At 41.1% G+C, this 16,247-nt stretch overlaps 1 protein-coding gene across 23 annotated transcripts in view; it reads right to left on the bottom strand.

Moving 5' to 3' along the window:
- Ppp1r9a (protein phosphatase 1, regulatory subunit 9A) overlaps window positions 1–16,247 on the bottom strand; it is a 321,979-nt gene that overhangs the window by 115,039 nt on the left and 190,693 nt on the right. The window lies entirely within an intron of this gene.

The following is a 16,247-nucleotide window of genomic DNA, read 5'->3' as shown; positions in this document are numbered from 1 at the left end:
TTTTCATTGGCTCTTTCTAGAAAATAGCTATGAACATATTGCTCAAAGGCTGTAAAATGAACAAGATATTGATCGTCTTTATTTCTAACTTAAGTCATTCACAAGACTATGTGTGGTCCTCAGACAGAGCCATAATAAATGTGCCTATTTGCAAAGGAACTGAAGTAGCTCCCAAATCACTCTGTACACTGAAGGGTATTTGAGAGAATGGAATATATCTATACTAAGTGCAATCAATATCGAGAATAAAATCTGTCACTCTCAATTCGATTCAAAATTTATTAAGCACCTACATTACATCTGAAAAGGTTCTACAAGTCTCCCCTCAGACTCTGATACCCTGGAAGGAAAAGGGCTTTTGAAAGTATATTAAAAACTAGAGTAGAAACAGGAAGCAGGCTGACTAAAGAAAACAGTGGAGAAAAGGCATCGGTTGTCTCTGCAACGGGCCCGCTGCTCTCGATAAATGATAAATGCATTTGGGCATTTCTGTGCTGCTTTTGTTTGGAATAAACCAAGAGTACAGACAGTGTTCGTACACAGGTACACACAATAAAGCTACTCATGGGCTTCACTCCTCACACCCCTGCCCTTGGCAGCTCTGGACCTGGGTGGACTTGTTTTGACCTGCTCTCCCACTGCACTAGCGCTCACGATTCCTGGAGCTTCCCTTTGTCTCTACTAGGTTTCTTCACCACAGCAATAGCACTACATTAAAATGCATATCTCTATACCATGGAGTTGGCATTTTATTGGTCATTATAGAAAACAGGCTTTCTATGCGCCTAACAAATTATAAAACTCATAAATAACTTTCTCTCAGCCCTTTTTATCTTTCACTTTCAGCTTTTGGTAATCGCGTATTAAAATATATTTCTTCAACCAAATTTTAGCACACCAACTCAACACTGCTGTGCTAGACCCTGGAAAGGGCACTCATGAGCAGCTCACAGGGGACATAGAATAATAAACCAGAGTAGGACACGTTGCCCAATGTGACAGAGGGATATACAAAGTAAGTTTTAAAATTAATTTTTTAACCACGTGTCAATGTGCACTGGCCCACAGGAGCCAGAGGAGTCAGGTTCCCTGGAGCAGGAGTTGTTAGTTGCCCTAATGGATTCAGGGAAGCAGACTCAAGTGGAGGAGAGCAGCTCACAACACTGGAGCCACCTCTCCAGCCACGGCCTCCACAGAACGATTGTTAAACTTCTCTCACAAAAGTAAAAACTTTGTGGAAGAGATATTTCAATAAACAAGGATTTATATATTCAAGTATGGAACAGACATGTATTTTAAGACACACACAGAGAGAGAGAGAGAGAGAGAGAGAGGGAGAGAGAGAGAGAGAGAGAAAGAGAGAGAGGAGGGAGGAGGGAAGAGGAGAAGAGAGGAGAGGAGAGGAGAAGAGAGGAGAGGAGAGGAGAGGACAGGACAGGACAGGACAGGACAGGACAGGACAGGACAGGACAGGAGAGGACAGGAGAGACAGAGATATGGACAGAGACAGAAAGACAGAGCCTGGGGCCAGGACATGCACAGATAGACAGCATTTAAGGGAAACACTAATGGTCAGGTCAACCACAGCACCTTGCATAGGGCAGTCAATATTGAATGAAATTACTCCATTAATATTTTCTGCTCATCTAATCCTACCATTGCTCCAGCTTAGCTGGGAGTAATTCTAGAGTATAAAAGAGTTTTACTGGAATGGAGTGAGTGAGTGAGTGTGCAGATGTGTGTCCCTGCAAACCCGTATGTCTGTAAAGTAAGTATGGGGAAAAAGCTTTAACAAGTTAACATCTTCTTGGATTTTTTGCAGGGTCCTAGACGCCACTACAACATTCTCCTCCAGTTCGGGTGCTTACAAAGTTCACCTGCAGACATTCAGGAACTAAATGGAATAATAAAGTCTTCTATATCAGAAAATGATAAATCTGACGAATCTAGCCAATATTCTATTCTACAGAGAGAAAAGTATGTTACTTTTCATTGTTAGTTCATGCATAATCTGAGAAACGACATGGGCAAAACGACAAAACAAAAGTTATAAAGAATTTTTTAAAAGTCATATTTTATTATTACAGATTAACTATCATTGACTAAGAAAAAGCATGGAAGTCAACCAAATATATTAAAACTAATCAGAGTACAGTAATGTGATGTTAATATTAAACACATGCATAATAATTCACCAATAGCTCTCAAAAAACAGACAAAACTGAGAACCTATAAAATGCGCTGTGATCTCTGCTTACAATACTGAGGCATTTCCCTCTCTGTAAAACATAGGGGAAAAAATTCTTAGTATTGTAAAGACTACCACTGCTTCGAAATTTGCTGTAAATGTCAGTTTCCAGTCATTTGTAAATTTGGAGCAATTAATGTCAAGTTACCATCCATTTTCATAAAAGTAAAGAAGCTGAAAGGGCACAATCATGATTAAAAAAAACCTTACATCGACACTTCACTAATTAAAGCAATGTAGTTTGGTCCTTGATATATTGACAGTTTTATACTCAGATCCATTCCTTTTCTATACAAATTAGTTACATGGTGTATTTAATAAATAATAGGGGAGGAATTGGATGGCCATGTAAATATAACTAGTTCACATCATTTACAAAAATAGAATTTTAACTAAGAAAAGATAAATATCTGCCTAACCTCAGGCACTAGAAGGAGTTTGAATGAAGTACCTCCCACATCCATGTGTGTGAAATCTGTAGATGTACAAGCACCTCCCACATCCATGCGTGTGAAATCTGTAGGTGTACAAGTACCTCCCACATCCATGCGTGTGAAATCCGTAGATGTACAAGCAATGTCGTCCTATAAAACTGCTCAGAGACTCTGTATAGTCCACACATGTCTTCCCACACCTCTAGACTAAGTATAACCCAGAAGAGTACAAAAGCTCTATGGAGAGCTGGTACTTAGTGATAGTCGAGGGAAGGCCACAGTGTAGGTGCACTGTTCATCGTTTCAGTGTGTAGTAGCTGAACTGATATCAAATATACAGATGAAGAGGACTGACTATATATACTGTAATACTGCTGAATGCGAAATAGGGTGATGTTTAACAATCGGGCTCCGAAGAAGTTTACAATTGCTAAAAGTATTAATGAAAACGTATAAACTTGTTAAAAATCAATGCTGAGAGGCTAGGCAGAGTGGCAGAAGCCTGGCCTATCGATTGTGAGAGCCTAGGGTAAATCCCAACATTGCACAGCAATAAATAATCAGAGTTAATGAGCTTAGCATGGTGGTACCTGTCTGTAATCACAGCACTTAGAGGCTAAGGCAAAAGAATCCCTGAACGAGACCATATTAGGGTTACACAGTGAAACTGTCCCAAAGCCAAGGAAAGAAACGCCCAACAGTGAAATGCTATAATCACATAATGAAGGTCCAAGAAGAATCAGGGATTAAAGGAAAATGGTGTAGTAAAATCTGTAATGAACTTTCCAACTCAAAGAATTGGAAACTAATTGAAAATACAAGGAAGACAACTTTCATTAAAAATTAGGTAGTGCAATCTTGTATCCTTCCACAGCCATATTCATTTGGTAGCTATATGAAAGGAGGAAAAAATACCTCAACTTGGGCATGCTAGCTCACTCCTACTATCCAGCACTTGGGACGCTGAAGTAGGAGGATTGCCCAAGAGTTTTAAGGTCAACCTGGATCACAAAGAGAATCACATTTAAGATTATGCTATAGATTAAGACTGCAGCTACTATTAAAAATACAAATAATTAAAAACAGATACAGCACAATGATAGAATGTTCACCTAAATGTATGAGGGCCTTAGTCTTAGTCTTATCTCCAACATACCCCTCCAAATACACACTCACACTAATGATCTGAAAACATATATTGTAAATGGAAATGCCTCCAAGTTAATAGTATATGAAAAGATTCATAGAAAGACCTGCAACTGTTTACAAAGATATACAAGGAAGTTCATTCATTAAGGCACTATTCATAACAGCTCAAAGTGACTAATTCCCTGAATATTCAATGACAGAGAAAACGGCTTAGCAAACAGTGGCATACTAAGATAGGTAAGTGACTGAAAAAGGCTGGACCCTTAATGGTGTGGAAGACTCTAACCATATAGGTATCATTAAAGCACAAAAATCACTGCAGATGCCAGTGGTAAATGCTGTTACTGTGTTGCTTTTGCCATCCACAAGGGAAGGCAAGGTAGGTTTCCTTATTTATGAAATAATAATAATAATAATAATAATAATAATAATAGTCATCATCATCTAGAGTTGTGGTTGGTTCAGTATGAATCTAGGAGAAGCTCTCCCAAGGCAGTAGTACCACAGATGGTATTTCCCACATACCACTTACCATCTCCTTTAAAAGGAATTTTTAAAATTTCATCTACTATTGTCCTGAATGCCCTTTAAATAAGATTCTGCATAGGCAGTTTTGTATTAGAGTCTAGACTGGTCCGTGAACGTTCCTCCTTGTGTCCGGAGCAATGAACTCTCATTACACAACAGGTCACTGCTTGTCCGCAATTCCTCTTCTGCCTGGGACAGGAAGACCCCGGGAGGTGAAAGATTGGGTTAGATAAATATCCCCCTTCCCATCTACATTGTCCTGGTTCTTTCTATTTTCTTGTTATAGTTGTACTATTTGTGCTTATCTTACTCTGAAAAAACATGGATAACAATCAAATACTGGGAAACTCTTCCCCCTCATGCATTAGTGCCTGCCTTTCCCCTTTCCTCGAGCAGTATCCGGGATCCCCAAAGTCAACAGCATCAAGATACATATATTTAGTTCAGTCACCTTCTCATTGTTCCTGTGTTATTTTACTGAGAAAAGCAAACAAAGGGAAGTTTAAATTTAAGGCTTCTTGATTCAGCGCCAAAAAGCAATATTCTGTTCCTTGATCAAAGCAAACAAAATATGACCTCATCTCTGTTTCCCAGCAGGCAAGCCTTCAGGACTAACGAGTTCGCAATGATACTAGCAAGGATGCTTCTGAACCAGCAACCCCAGGCTGTGAAAAATGAACAAAATTCCAACTTGAATCATTATCTTATTTACATGGTCACTACACTGAACAACACCTTTTCAAAGCAGCAATGTTATTTTTATCAGTGTTAAGTAATATATTTATCTTATTTCCTTGTGATACATTTTAATCAACGCATATCTAAAGAAATCCCATCTTTCCTGTAAATACTGACTGGAAGGGATCTCCACAATATGCCTACAGGTCACAGCTACAACTACAGGCTGAGTTCTGCTTAATCTTCCTGACAAATCAAAGATGCTAGAATGCTGCTGGGATACGCCACGTGCTTGCTCACTCCCAACAAGTGGACTCCACTCATCACGTGCTCTCTTGGTAGAATCATAGGTCATCTTCACGTGATCACTTAAAGAGACTTTAGTTGGCAACTGACGACAGTCTACGTCTCCATATTTTAAAAAGAAACTTGATGGTCAACACCCAGAAAGGGGGTCCTGGTCATTGTAGAGCTTGGTCTAAACTCAAACTTCTTCCTTCTCCAGAGCTGAGGCCAACCTCCTGCTTCACAATAATAAGAGGGCGTGGAGACTAGGGAATGGAGAGCTTTGTGCTGAAAAGAAGCCAAAGTGGAGGGGGGGAGTGGCTGGAATGGATCAGCGTTGAAGAACACAGACTGCTCTTCCAGAGGTCCTGAGTTCCATTCCCAGAACCCACATGGTGGCTCACAACCACCTGTAATAGGATCGGATGCCTTCTTCCGGTGTGTCTAAAGACAGCAACACTGTACCCATATATATAAGATAAATAAATAACTTTAAAATTGGAGGTTGCATTAACAGGACAGATTCTGAAGAGGTGAGGGTTTGAGTTTCCTCCTACCATAGGCTTGCACCGGATTCCAATGAAGGAAAACCTCAAACTAACTTCTGCTCCATGTAGAGACATGAGCCAACAAAGTACAAGAAAGAGACTCCTAAGCCTATCTCCTAAAAGCCCAACCTCTGGGCTTAAGCCATTTTGAAAAATAACTTGTTTAATAGCTTTTCATTACAGAGAGATACTATTCTTCAGTAGGATGTCCAGCTCCTTACTTGCATCCATCAACAGACACTCTTGCCAGAGCACATGACCAAGAGCCGGACACACACTGGCCTCACCTGCTCAAATCCCTTTACCTAAACCATTTTTTAAGCCAATTTACCCATCTTCCATATCACTCATTTCTCCATCTGTAACATGCCTCATTTAATAAACTACCTTAATGGACTTATCTTTGGAGTGCAGACTTCTAATTAGGATATTTCAAATGAATGCTGGCTAATCCTAGCATGTGGCTTTGTGATTGGGGATCTTAGAAGGCTAATGGTGGCCAGTACCAGCCACATCCAATACAGTACGTCCTATCAACTTAAGCAATTTGAAAAAAATCTCAGGTACTATAAAACTACATAAATTCTCTTCAACCCTTTAACAGCTTATCAATTTATCCACAAGGACCCAGCACATTATGAAGTAGACCCCACCTTAGCCTACTGGTTGAAATGTTAATATCACCTGAAACAAATGCCTTCCTAAAAACACATAGAATAACATTTGTCCAAAACTGGCAGTCATTAGCCTACTGCACTGACTCTTAAAATTACCTGTCCCAAAGCCCTTCAAATGCAATAGTCTCTGGCCACAAAGGGCCAGAGAAACACACTTTTCTTAAAAGCATCCAGAAACAGGACTGAAGCCTGTGCCTACAGTGTGCTCACCTTCTCCAGACAACGGGCACATTTCACATAGTTATCAGCATCATTTCCACACTGAAACTATTAAATTAGAAAAGCTTTATTTGGCCCTGAGCCCAGACTGCAATTGCACAGCATGTTGGGGTCTGGGGGTGGGCTACATTTTTCTGTTGTATGAAATACTCTGGGTCATAAACGAGGGCCACAAGCTTGCAGTGTGACCAGTTCTCAAGACCGTACGCATAGAGGGGCTCAGGTCCAATAGTCTGACAAGACCCCAAGTTGTTGCGGTCTGAGATCAGCACTCAACCCTTTAAAGCCTAGTCACTGCATAGTATTCTGAGGTCAAGTTTTCATTCATAGCTTCAACTGATGGTAAGTTATTGTTATTTGTTTTTTTAATATTCCCCCATAAATATGCAACTCTGGAGTGTGTGAAGGATAAATCACCAAGATCCACATGGACTAGTCAAACCATTAACATTGTCTCTACTAATTGTTCAGGTCTCTATTCCTACATGGTTTAGTAAACATTCACATGCAAAGCCAAAACTTTCTTTCCCTGGTCTGTTAAATAAGGGTCATAAAGGCAGCATGGACATTTTTCTATTTGGAAATAAGGGTCATAAAGGCAGCATGGACATTTTTCTATTTGAATAAAAGATAATTACCACAGTATACTTTAGCAAAGGGAGATTTGGGAGAGATGCCCCAATCTGACAGTGTTGATGGGGTAAACAGTCTCCGTTTATAGACATAGAGTCACATAGTGGCTCAAACCCTGGGCTCAGCAGTGCTGTGAAGGAGGTGGGGTAGTCTAAAGACTAATACATGTAAAAAACAAATCACATTACCTGAAAATGAAGGTAAGAGGTCAGTCTGTAAGCTGAGTATGGTGGCTCATACCTATCATCTCAGGTCTGCACAGACAAGTGGAACTTTTCTGAGTTTAAGACCACCAAGGGGCACTTGGTGAAGAGTATCAGGTTAGCCAGAGCTACCCCAGGCTCAATCCCACTCCCTGGCCATTGGAGTCAACTTAGGTTTGTTCATACACACTAAGATTACTTTTTTAATTCACGTGCAGAAATAAAATGTAAGTTAGTGTATTAAGGAAGACATTAGTACAGTAAGCAATATTTCTAGTCAACTTCATGGGCACATTGGGGTATTATGTTCCCATCTTTCTTGCATTAGAGTATAGCTATGTAAACACTACTGGCCGCTAGGTTCTGAGGGGGAATAAAAACCAACATATGTCACTTTCTCTCTAAGGTATTTTATCGCAAAGAGAAAACCTCCCAGAAGGTTTCTGACGTTTCTACAATCGGGGAAATAAGTACGAGAGAAATAGGCCTCCTGAAACTGATCAATCCGTGAGCAGAACGATGACACAGCTTCCTGTTGACTTACAACAGGCAGGTAGATGAGACTAAACATGTGCCTGGCGTAGCTAGTCCATTGTGGAAAGGAAGCACCTGTTCATGCAGTATAATTACAGATTTATGGTCTTGGTTTAAAGACACAGAAATTGGAGCCAAAACATAGATGCCACCTCCCAAATTACTGACCTCATTAAAGGCAAATAATGAGGAGTCAGAAGGAAGCTCTCAAGTTTACTAACCATCAGTAGAAGCCATGGCTTCTAACTTCTGTGCACTTCAGCCCACTTCCAAAAGTGTAGTCTCTAGTGGCCTCAAGAGAGGATGGACATCAGTTCCCAGGCCTGGGCAGTCCCAAACCTTCTCCCCAGCTCCTCCTTAAGTATGGCTATAGCACCTGGGGGTGACAACTGGTGGTGTCATTGAATGCATCACCCACTTGCCCTTCCCTCACATACCACAGAGAACCGTTTCTAAAATCAGTTCTTATCTAAAAGCTATAGAAGGAATAAGAAATTAGTGGAGATATTGAAAAGCGTAAAAGAATTGAAAGTGCTAAGTCATTTTATATGCACCTTGATACTATTATTTCTGTATGATTTGAAATGATGAAAGTTGTCATGTCTCTCAATGTATTCATAGAAGTGCATGGACAGAAAGACTCAATGATAAAAACCAAGCATAAGTGTTTGACTTAGTGATAGCACTACCTCATTCTCAGAAATAATTAAAAATCAAATATAGAGGATATTAGGACTCCAATTTTCACATAGTTTTAGTGATTCTGCAAAAGCCCAGTAAATACATATAAATAGCTAAATTTTTAATATATATGTATATATGCACATACATACATATATATACATAAATACATACTTATTTTTTAAATAAATGGTATTCTTAAGAGTACATACATAAAAAATTTCTTTTAGAAATCTTATTATTGAGGAACTTTCCGGTCTCCATCTGTGCCCAAAGCTAAGGTTGTCCCACAGCCCTCCGTACTCAGAGTCTGTCCGGAGAGAGCTGGTCTCCCATGAGTGCTCTCACTCCTAAGATCACAGGCTCACAGACCCACAGGAGGGCCAAGCTCCAGTCAGAGACAGGAAGACCAACTAACATCAGAGATGACCAGATGGTGAGAGGCAAGCTCAAGAACCTAAGCAACAGAAACCAAGGCCACTTGGCATCATCATAGCCCAGTTCTCCCACCAAAGCGAATACTGGATATCCAAACACACCAGAAAACAAGATTTGGACTTAAAATCACATCTCATAATGATGATAGAGGACTTTAAGAAGGACATAAATAACTCCCTTAAAGAAATACAGGACAACACAAGTAAACAAGTAGAAGCCCTTAAAGAGGAAACGCAAAAATCCCTTAAAGAGTTACAGGAAAACACAACCAAACAGGTGAAGGATTTGAACAAAACCACCCAGAATCTAAAAATGGAAATAGAAACAATAAAGAAATTACAAAGGGAGAAAACCCTGGAGATAGAAAACCTAGGAAAGGATAAGGAGTCATAGACACAAGCATCACAAACAGAGAATACAAGAGATAGAAGAGAGAATCTCAGAGGCAGAAGACACCATAGAAGACATTGACACAGTAGACAACGAAAATGCAAAATGCAAAAAGCTCTTTACACAAGGCATCCAGGAAATCCAGGACACCATGAGAAGACCAGACCTAGGATGGCAGGTATAGGAGAGGGAAGATTGCCAAATTCAAAGGCCAGTAAGGATTATCACAGCTGTGTATGACGACACTAGTGCGCTGCCATGCATGTGGAGCTCAGAGGGCAACTCTGTGGACTCAGCTCTCTTCTCGCCCCGTTATGTGGCCTCTGGATATTGGACTCGGGCTGTCAGGCTCGCAGGGCAAGGACTACTGCTTGCTATGAGCCATCTTCAGAAATTTTCATTGAAGCAAAACATAACAGAATGTCTCAGATCTTTTATTTATAACAGAAAAAAGTTAGTATAATCAATATCGTTATGTATTCTTAAAGTACCAGAATAGTTTTGTTAAGTTCTTATAAATGTAGTTCACAAATAAAAACTTGAATCATACTAAATTTATAAAATTCTAGCATCCGTTCAAAATAGTGAGGGTTTTTTTTTCCCCTCCCCTAATGGACAGTTTAACAGAGAACTGGGCAATCTGATAAGGGTCATGTTTTCTTTAATGTTTTCCCAATTATTACAAAAATTAAACATTTCATGAGAAATGTTCTCTTTCAGCTCAGCGCATCTTTTATTTGAAATCAGAGACATATGCTTTGCAAGCTGACAACTGGTGGCCAGGATGGAGTAAATTTGTAGCCGTGGTACAGCACTTAATGGAGATGTGACCTTATCAAAAAACAAAACAAAACAAAACGAAAACAAAAAAGGACTCATTATCCTAAATGATACTTCTTGTAGGGATGGGATGGGAGGCAATTTCCGACAAAGAGTAACTCTCAGAAATGAGTACTTTCCAACAGTACATTAGCATGAGCTCCAGGTTGTCAAACAGCTGGCTCTGGCTGTTTCTCCCATTGTAAATGCCAACAGGTGGTTCTAACAACCCGCAGAGGAAGGCTGTTCTACACTTCCTTGAACCAGAAAGCAGAGGGAGGAGAGTACTACACTTTGTGTAGGTCAGACAGGGAAAGTGGGTACCAGTCACCCTGAGGGTCTCAGAAAATGACCGACAAGTTCACGCTCCACACACAAAACTTCTAAGGGTATTCATGTCTTTATGGGGAGCTAAGAACCTAAACTCTAAGGTCTTAAACTTGGGAATGGCACCTCAGGTCCAAAATTCTACTGGAAATTACCTAAACCAGCCCATTCAAGGAGCTCATCTGAAATAAACCTGTGCACTAAGTGTCATGTTAGGACACCTAATGGGAGGAAGTCATAGAAGCACTAGAATGCACACATTGGCCAACAGCAGTTAAAGAGAATACTGAACCATGAACAGGACTGATGCCACCTACTGTATGTGAGGTAATGACTTGAGTTCATCCCGCACAGTCAGATGCCTGATGCCCAGGACAGAAGACTGAAAAAGGGAGTAAAACCTTTAAGGAGAGTTTGATGAGAGAGTCACAGGTTACCTGAGGAGACTGCATTTGGAAAGGACAGTGGCGTTTCTGTCTGGTAGTCTGATCTTTCTTGCATCTCCTGCCTGTGATGCCATCTGCCTTAAGCCTTCACCAGAACAAAGCAGGAATAGTGCTATGCCCATGAACCTTCAGAACTGTGCTCTCAACAGACATGCCTTGTAAAGTCCCATTAATACAAGAAAGAAAAAATGGGCTGAGGGATGAGCCCTACGAGTAGGTAAGGATCATGGGTGAACCTCAGTGCGGAGGAGGAAAGCACTGGATCACTGTACTGGGAGGTGAATTAAAGTTGACTCTGATGTTCAGACAAGCAGCGCTGAAGACAGAGCCCCTCATTACCGCGATGGCCTTTCCATGTGTCCAGGCTATTGCCCCCAATCATCTATTTACATACTACGCCACATGGCATCAAAAAGGTATTTTTAGACATGATTAAAGTCCACAATTAGCAGACTTTAAGGGGAAAAGAAAGATTATCTTCAGTAATCTTTGGTCCTGATTCAATCCATTGACAAGTTTTAAGGATTCCAGGGACAAGGATTCCCTGGAGTGACAGCTCTGTCTGTAACAGGAGCTACATCTATGGATCTTGGGTTCCAGCTTCCCAGTTTTATGGTGGTTCCTACATAGCCCACCCCATTTGTATGAGCCAATGACTTGCAAAAGCCTTCTGCTATGCGCTGCAACTGATTTTCCTCCCTTGACTCAACTTTGTAACCAACACTTCAAGTCTTCATCCTGCAGCAAAGTAGATAGACTTTTATGGACATAGCTTTCAAAGTGCCAACTCTGACTTTGTGAATCGATCTAATGGGTTGTAAACAGCATGAGAAAAGTTGAAAAGTACAAAATACAAGACATTAATATTTATTCATGTATAAAACTAAAATTAATTCCATTTTTTTCTGTTTCAACTGAACATATACATACACATATAATATTCCAATGTAAAATATTTTTGACTTAAAAACTGAAGGCTTTAAAAATTAAATATAAGCATCTCAAAGAACTGAGATTGCAAGTGGTAACTACCAATAAAGAAATAATTAACTATTCTCTCATTCTCGCCCACCCCCACACTGATTCATGTCAAATTTTTAGTGAGCACCAGTTCCCCAGTTGATGATGTGCTCAGTACCAAGAATTCAAGTGGCCTATGACTGTAACCAACATCATATCTAGAGAAAAGGACCACAAAGGCAGTGGCTTGGCCCCTCCAGGGAAGGAGACAGAGAGGCGAGCAAGAGACTATTTCCTAAGAACTGTAAAACCAGACACTTCATCTGCGGTCACAGCCAGCAAATTATAATTAGGAGAGAACAAGGGAGTGGTGGTATCTTAGGGAGAAGAACATGAAAGGTAGAAATGAAGGACAAGAATAAGAATACAGCAAGACGGATTGGAGAGATGGCTACGAGCACTGACTGCTCTTCCAGAGGTCCTGAGTTCAATTCCCAGCCACCACATGGTGGCTCACAAACCATCTGTAATGGGATCTGATGCCCTCTTCTGGTGTGTCTGAAGACAGTGACAGTGTACTCACATCCATAAAACAAATATTTTTTAAGGTACAGCAATTCAACAGACTACGTCTCGAGTGGCACATCAAAGAAAAGGCATGAGATGCTCGGCATGGAAGAGGAAGCATTCTTCTTTTGGAGTGGGCATTTATGAGAACAATTATCAGGGCTACGATGAAGAAAAGGAGTGAGCTAGGTCCTTTGGGGACTCTACAGAAGGCCAGGCCATTCACCAGCAAAGGGAACACAAGAATGTGAGCCCACAACTCTTGCAAGGGAACTGCAGCAAGAGAGTCAAGGGACAGCAACCTCAGAAAGTAAAGGAGCAAAGTAAGGTGCTGGAAACTACAGTCTCACAGTCTCTAAGGTCAGGCGGGCACTGGAGGGACACACAGTGACAAGAGCAGTACGGTCTATCTCTTCAGGACATGCTGTGCCATTTTAGGGTGGGATTACACAGACCTGCTATCTAAAACCTGGTCCACAGGCCACATGCTGGTCTCTGGGAAAGAGAATCCTACTTGGAGGTTTAGCACCCACTCAGCCAAAGGCCACACTAACTGGCTTTCTACGTTGCCGATCAGGCCCGAATGCCTACAGAGGAAAGACGAATTCTCGTAAGCACTTCCACCGCCAGCAGAGATGTCTATGAGGAGACTTGAAAATTTCAGTTTCAGTAAAGGTCATGGGTGAAGTAAGTTTTGTTCTCAAGCCCTGCACACTGAAGCCAGAAGGGGACAGTGGACAGAACAGAAGCAGAAAGGGGCGATTGTGAGACACGACTCTTCTCACTGATACTGAGTTGGTGAGCCTGTCGGGATAGAAAGGGAGCTTCACTGCACTCTGGGCAGCTGTGAGGATGCAAATGTGCAAGGCAAAGAGGACTCTGCTTCCTCTTACACAGACTATCCCTTCCATTTTGATTTATCTGAGCACTTCAGCCAAATGTGACTGATGGATTGTAAGTGTCACTGAAAACCTCAATATATAGTTAAATCTGTAACTGTCTCAGGGCTCCCTTATTTATAGGCAGAGTTGCTTTCCAGGAAACAAGGCAATCAGTGCTCTTTTTCAAAACATGTGGAAGACGATGTCTCACATTATTCTTGGTGTGTTTAAAGAGAAAACTGCCAAGACACCCATTATCATGGGATTAATGGACAAATCTGGGGCTCGCTGACCCTTGAATCACACTAACTCCAACCTCATATATCTTGTAATAGAACTGATGACTTTGTAAATACTGTGAGAACCACTGTTTTTTAAACCAATTGTCTCCATGACCTGAGAAACTGTTCACACAAAAGAACTCAGCAAAGCTCAGGGGTAATTTCTTTGTTAAAGTAAGACAATGCCCTGTGAAAGAGAAAGGGAAAGGGATGGTGCTGCTACCATGGCTCCTGACTCCGTGTAGAGCCAGTCTGCATTTGTAAGCCAGCTTGATGCCTTCATAGAACATCAAGATTCAAAATTCCCCCAAGGAAAAGCCCAGGGTCCCAAGTCCATCACAGTTGAGGACAACTGGACCCTTCTCTCCACAGGGCCTAAAAATGGGCAAGTCCCCCTCTCTTTGACCACCCACTCCCGTAGACAGACATCAATCTAAGTCTCTGGTAGATCCTAGCTCCACTCATTCCCTATTTCCTGCCTGTTCAGAGCCCTAGAAATTAAGATAACTTGTTACTTAATTTACTGAATTCTGCCATTCCTGGACTGTGGTTCCAATCTTGTTATTTGGGAACAGAGTCAATCTAAGTGACTTAGAAACTCCTCTATGGACTTTTAAAATTCAAAATGACATATATTGGCCAAGCATTTCGTTCTGATGGAAATGGTGTGGGAAGTACATTGTACAAAGCTTCCTCACGTTCTCCATTACCTGGAAACTAAAATCAAATGCTCAGAAAGTCATTCATTCAATGGCCCTGGGTAGGGCTCCAGCCTCTCTCCACTTGCATCTACATTACTTCCTTTCACTTCTCCTTGTCTGGAAAACCTGGAAGTACTTGGATATACTTGGTAATGCCTTTGTCTTTCCCATCCATGTGTCCCATACATTATCCTCCATCGTATACATGAGTGAGCGCAGGTCCTATTCAGATGAACTGTAGGCAGCTGAGTAGTGGAACAATTCCATTCATGTTTGGGTCATCTTCTGCTCATAACACCATGTTCAGTTAGTTAGAAGTGTCACCAATGTGTAACTGACACACTCCATGTAAACCACTCTAAACGGAATGGGAACCTTTTAAAAATCAGAAATAGTATGTTTAGCATGAGGCAAATTCTTCATGTTCAAAAAATATATTGAAGCACTGCATGTTAATATAGAAAATATTTGAAATTATTAAAAAGTGGCTCAAGTTTAAGAAAAAGTTTAAAGTAAAACAACTTCCAAACAAGGGCCCGATATGCTCGTAGTTTCGGGCTACGAAAGTTAGAAGCCAAATGACCTGGCTAAAATACCCAGCTGACATCATTTGCAAGGTTGTAATCTGGGAAAGTTGACTTAGCACATAGCTGGACTTGTCATGTCAGGGATCCAGTGTTACCATGTATTTCTAGGATTAATTTTAGATCCTACTGTGGATAATCTGAGGACAGACCTCTAGGTTCATTTTTTAAAGGGCTGCTCTGCTTCTGTCAAAAACACTTCTGTTTCCTTCTTGTCATTATCTGTTTAGTGTGACTGCATAGACACCTCAGCCTGTTAGAATGCTCAAATAAAGTCCTATTGTGAGGTGTACTGTGGTCAAGGATATTTTTATTTATTGAAAAAGTATAAAATTTGAGAGACAAGATATTAATATTGGGATCTCTGACTGGAGAGGGTATCTGGCAGGAAGAAGGAAAATATCAAAGAGATTTTCAGTGGTTCTCAGTGAATTTAACTGTTCAAATTAAAGGAAATGGTTGGCTCCCCCTGTAGCTCTGAATGCAGCATCTGTCCCTGTGTGATGAGGGGTCAGTTATGGCTGAGTGCCCCACAATTGTGACAGATTAACTGATTATAATACAGGAGTCTATGTCAAAGTCTTATGCCCTTGACATGGTGGTCTAAACCTGAGAAACTCCACCTGCTAGTGTCTGTCTTCTCCTAAGCCCCAAATACAAGCGATCCAGTGTATGAAAGCTCGGGTCTGAGGAAATATGTTCCCACTGACCCCCAGCTGCTGGACTGACATAAGGAACTTAAGAGTCTGCACCACATGTTCCAACCGTTGTGGAGAGACTCCCATGCCCCTCTGCCTCGTATAACTGAGCAACGAGAAGCTAAGCTGGACGCACAGCATTTCACCTCGCTCTTACGTGCTGGACAACTGCAATACAGTTCTGAAACACAGGTCTTAAAGTACTGTCTATCTCGGCCTGACTGTGAGAGCCTCTTCTGTCCACTCCACAGTGGCTGTCTTCCAAAAGCTCTGTCTTCATTCATCAAGAATTTAGTGCTTGTGAACAATCTTTGTGGTAGTCTGAATGAGAATAGTCC

The sequence above is a fragment of the Rattus norvegicus genome, chromosome 4 (genome assembly GCF_036323735.1).
Source record: "Rattus norvegicus strain BN/NHsdMcwi chromosome 4, GRCr8, whole genome shotgun sequence".
NCBI lineage: Eukaryota > Metazoa > Chordata > Mammalia > Rodentia > Muridae > Rattus > Rattus norvegicus.
The sequence above is the reverse complement of the archived record's forward strand: the minus strand, read 5'-3'. Positions and strand labels throughout refer to the sequence as shown.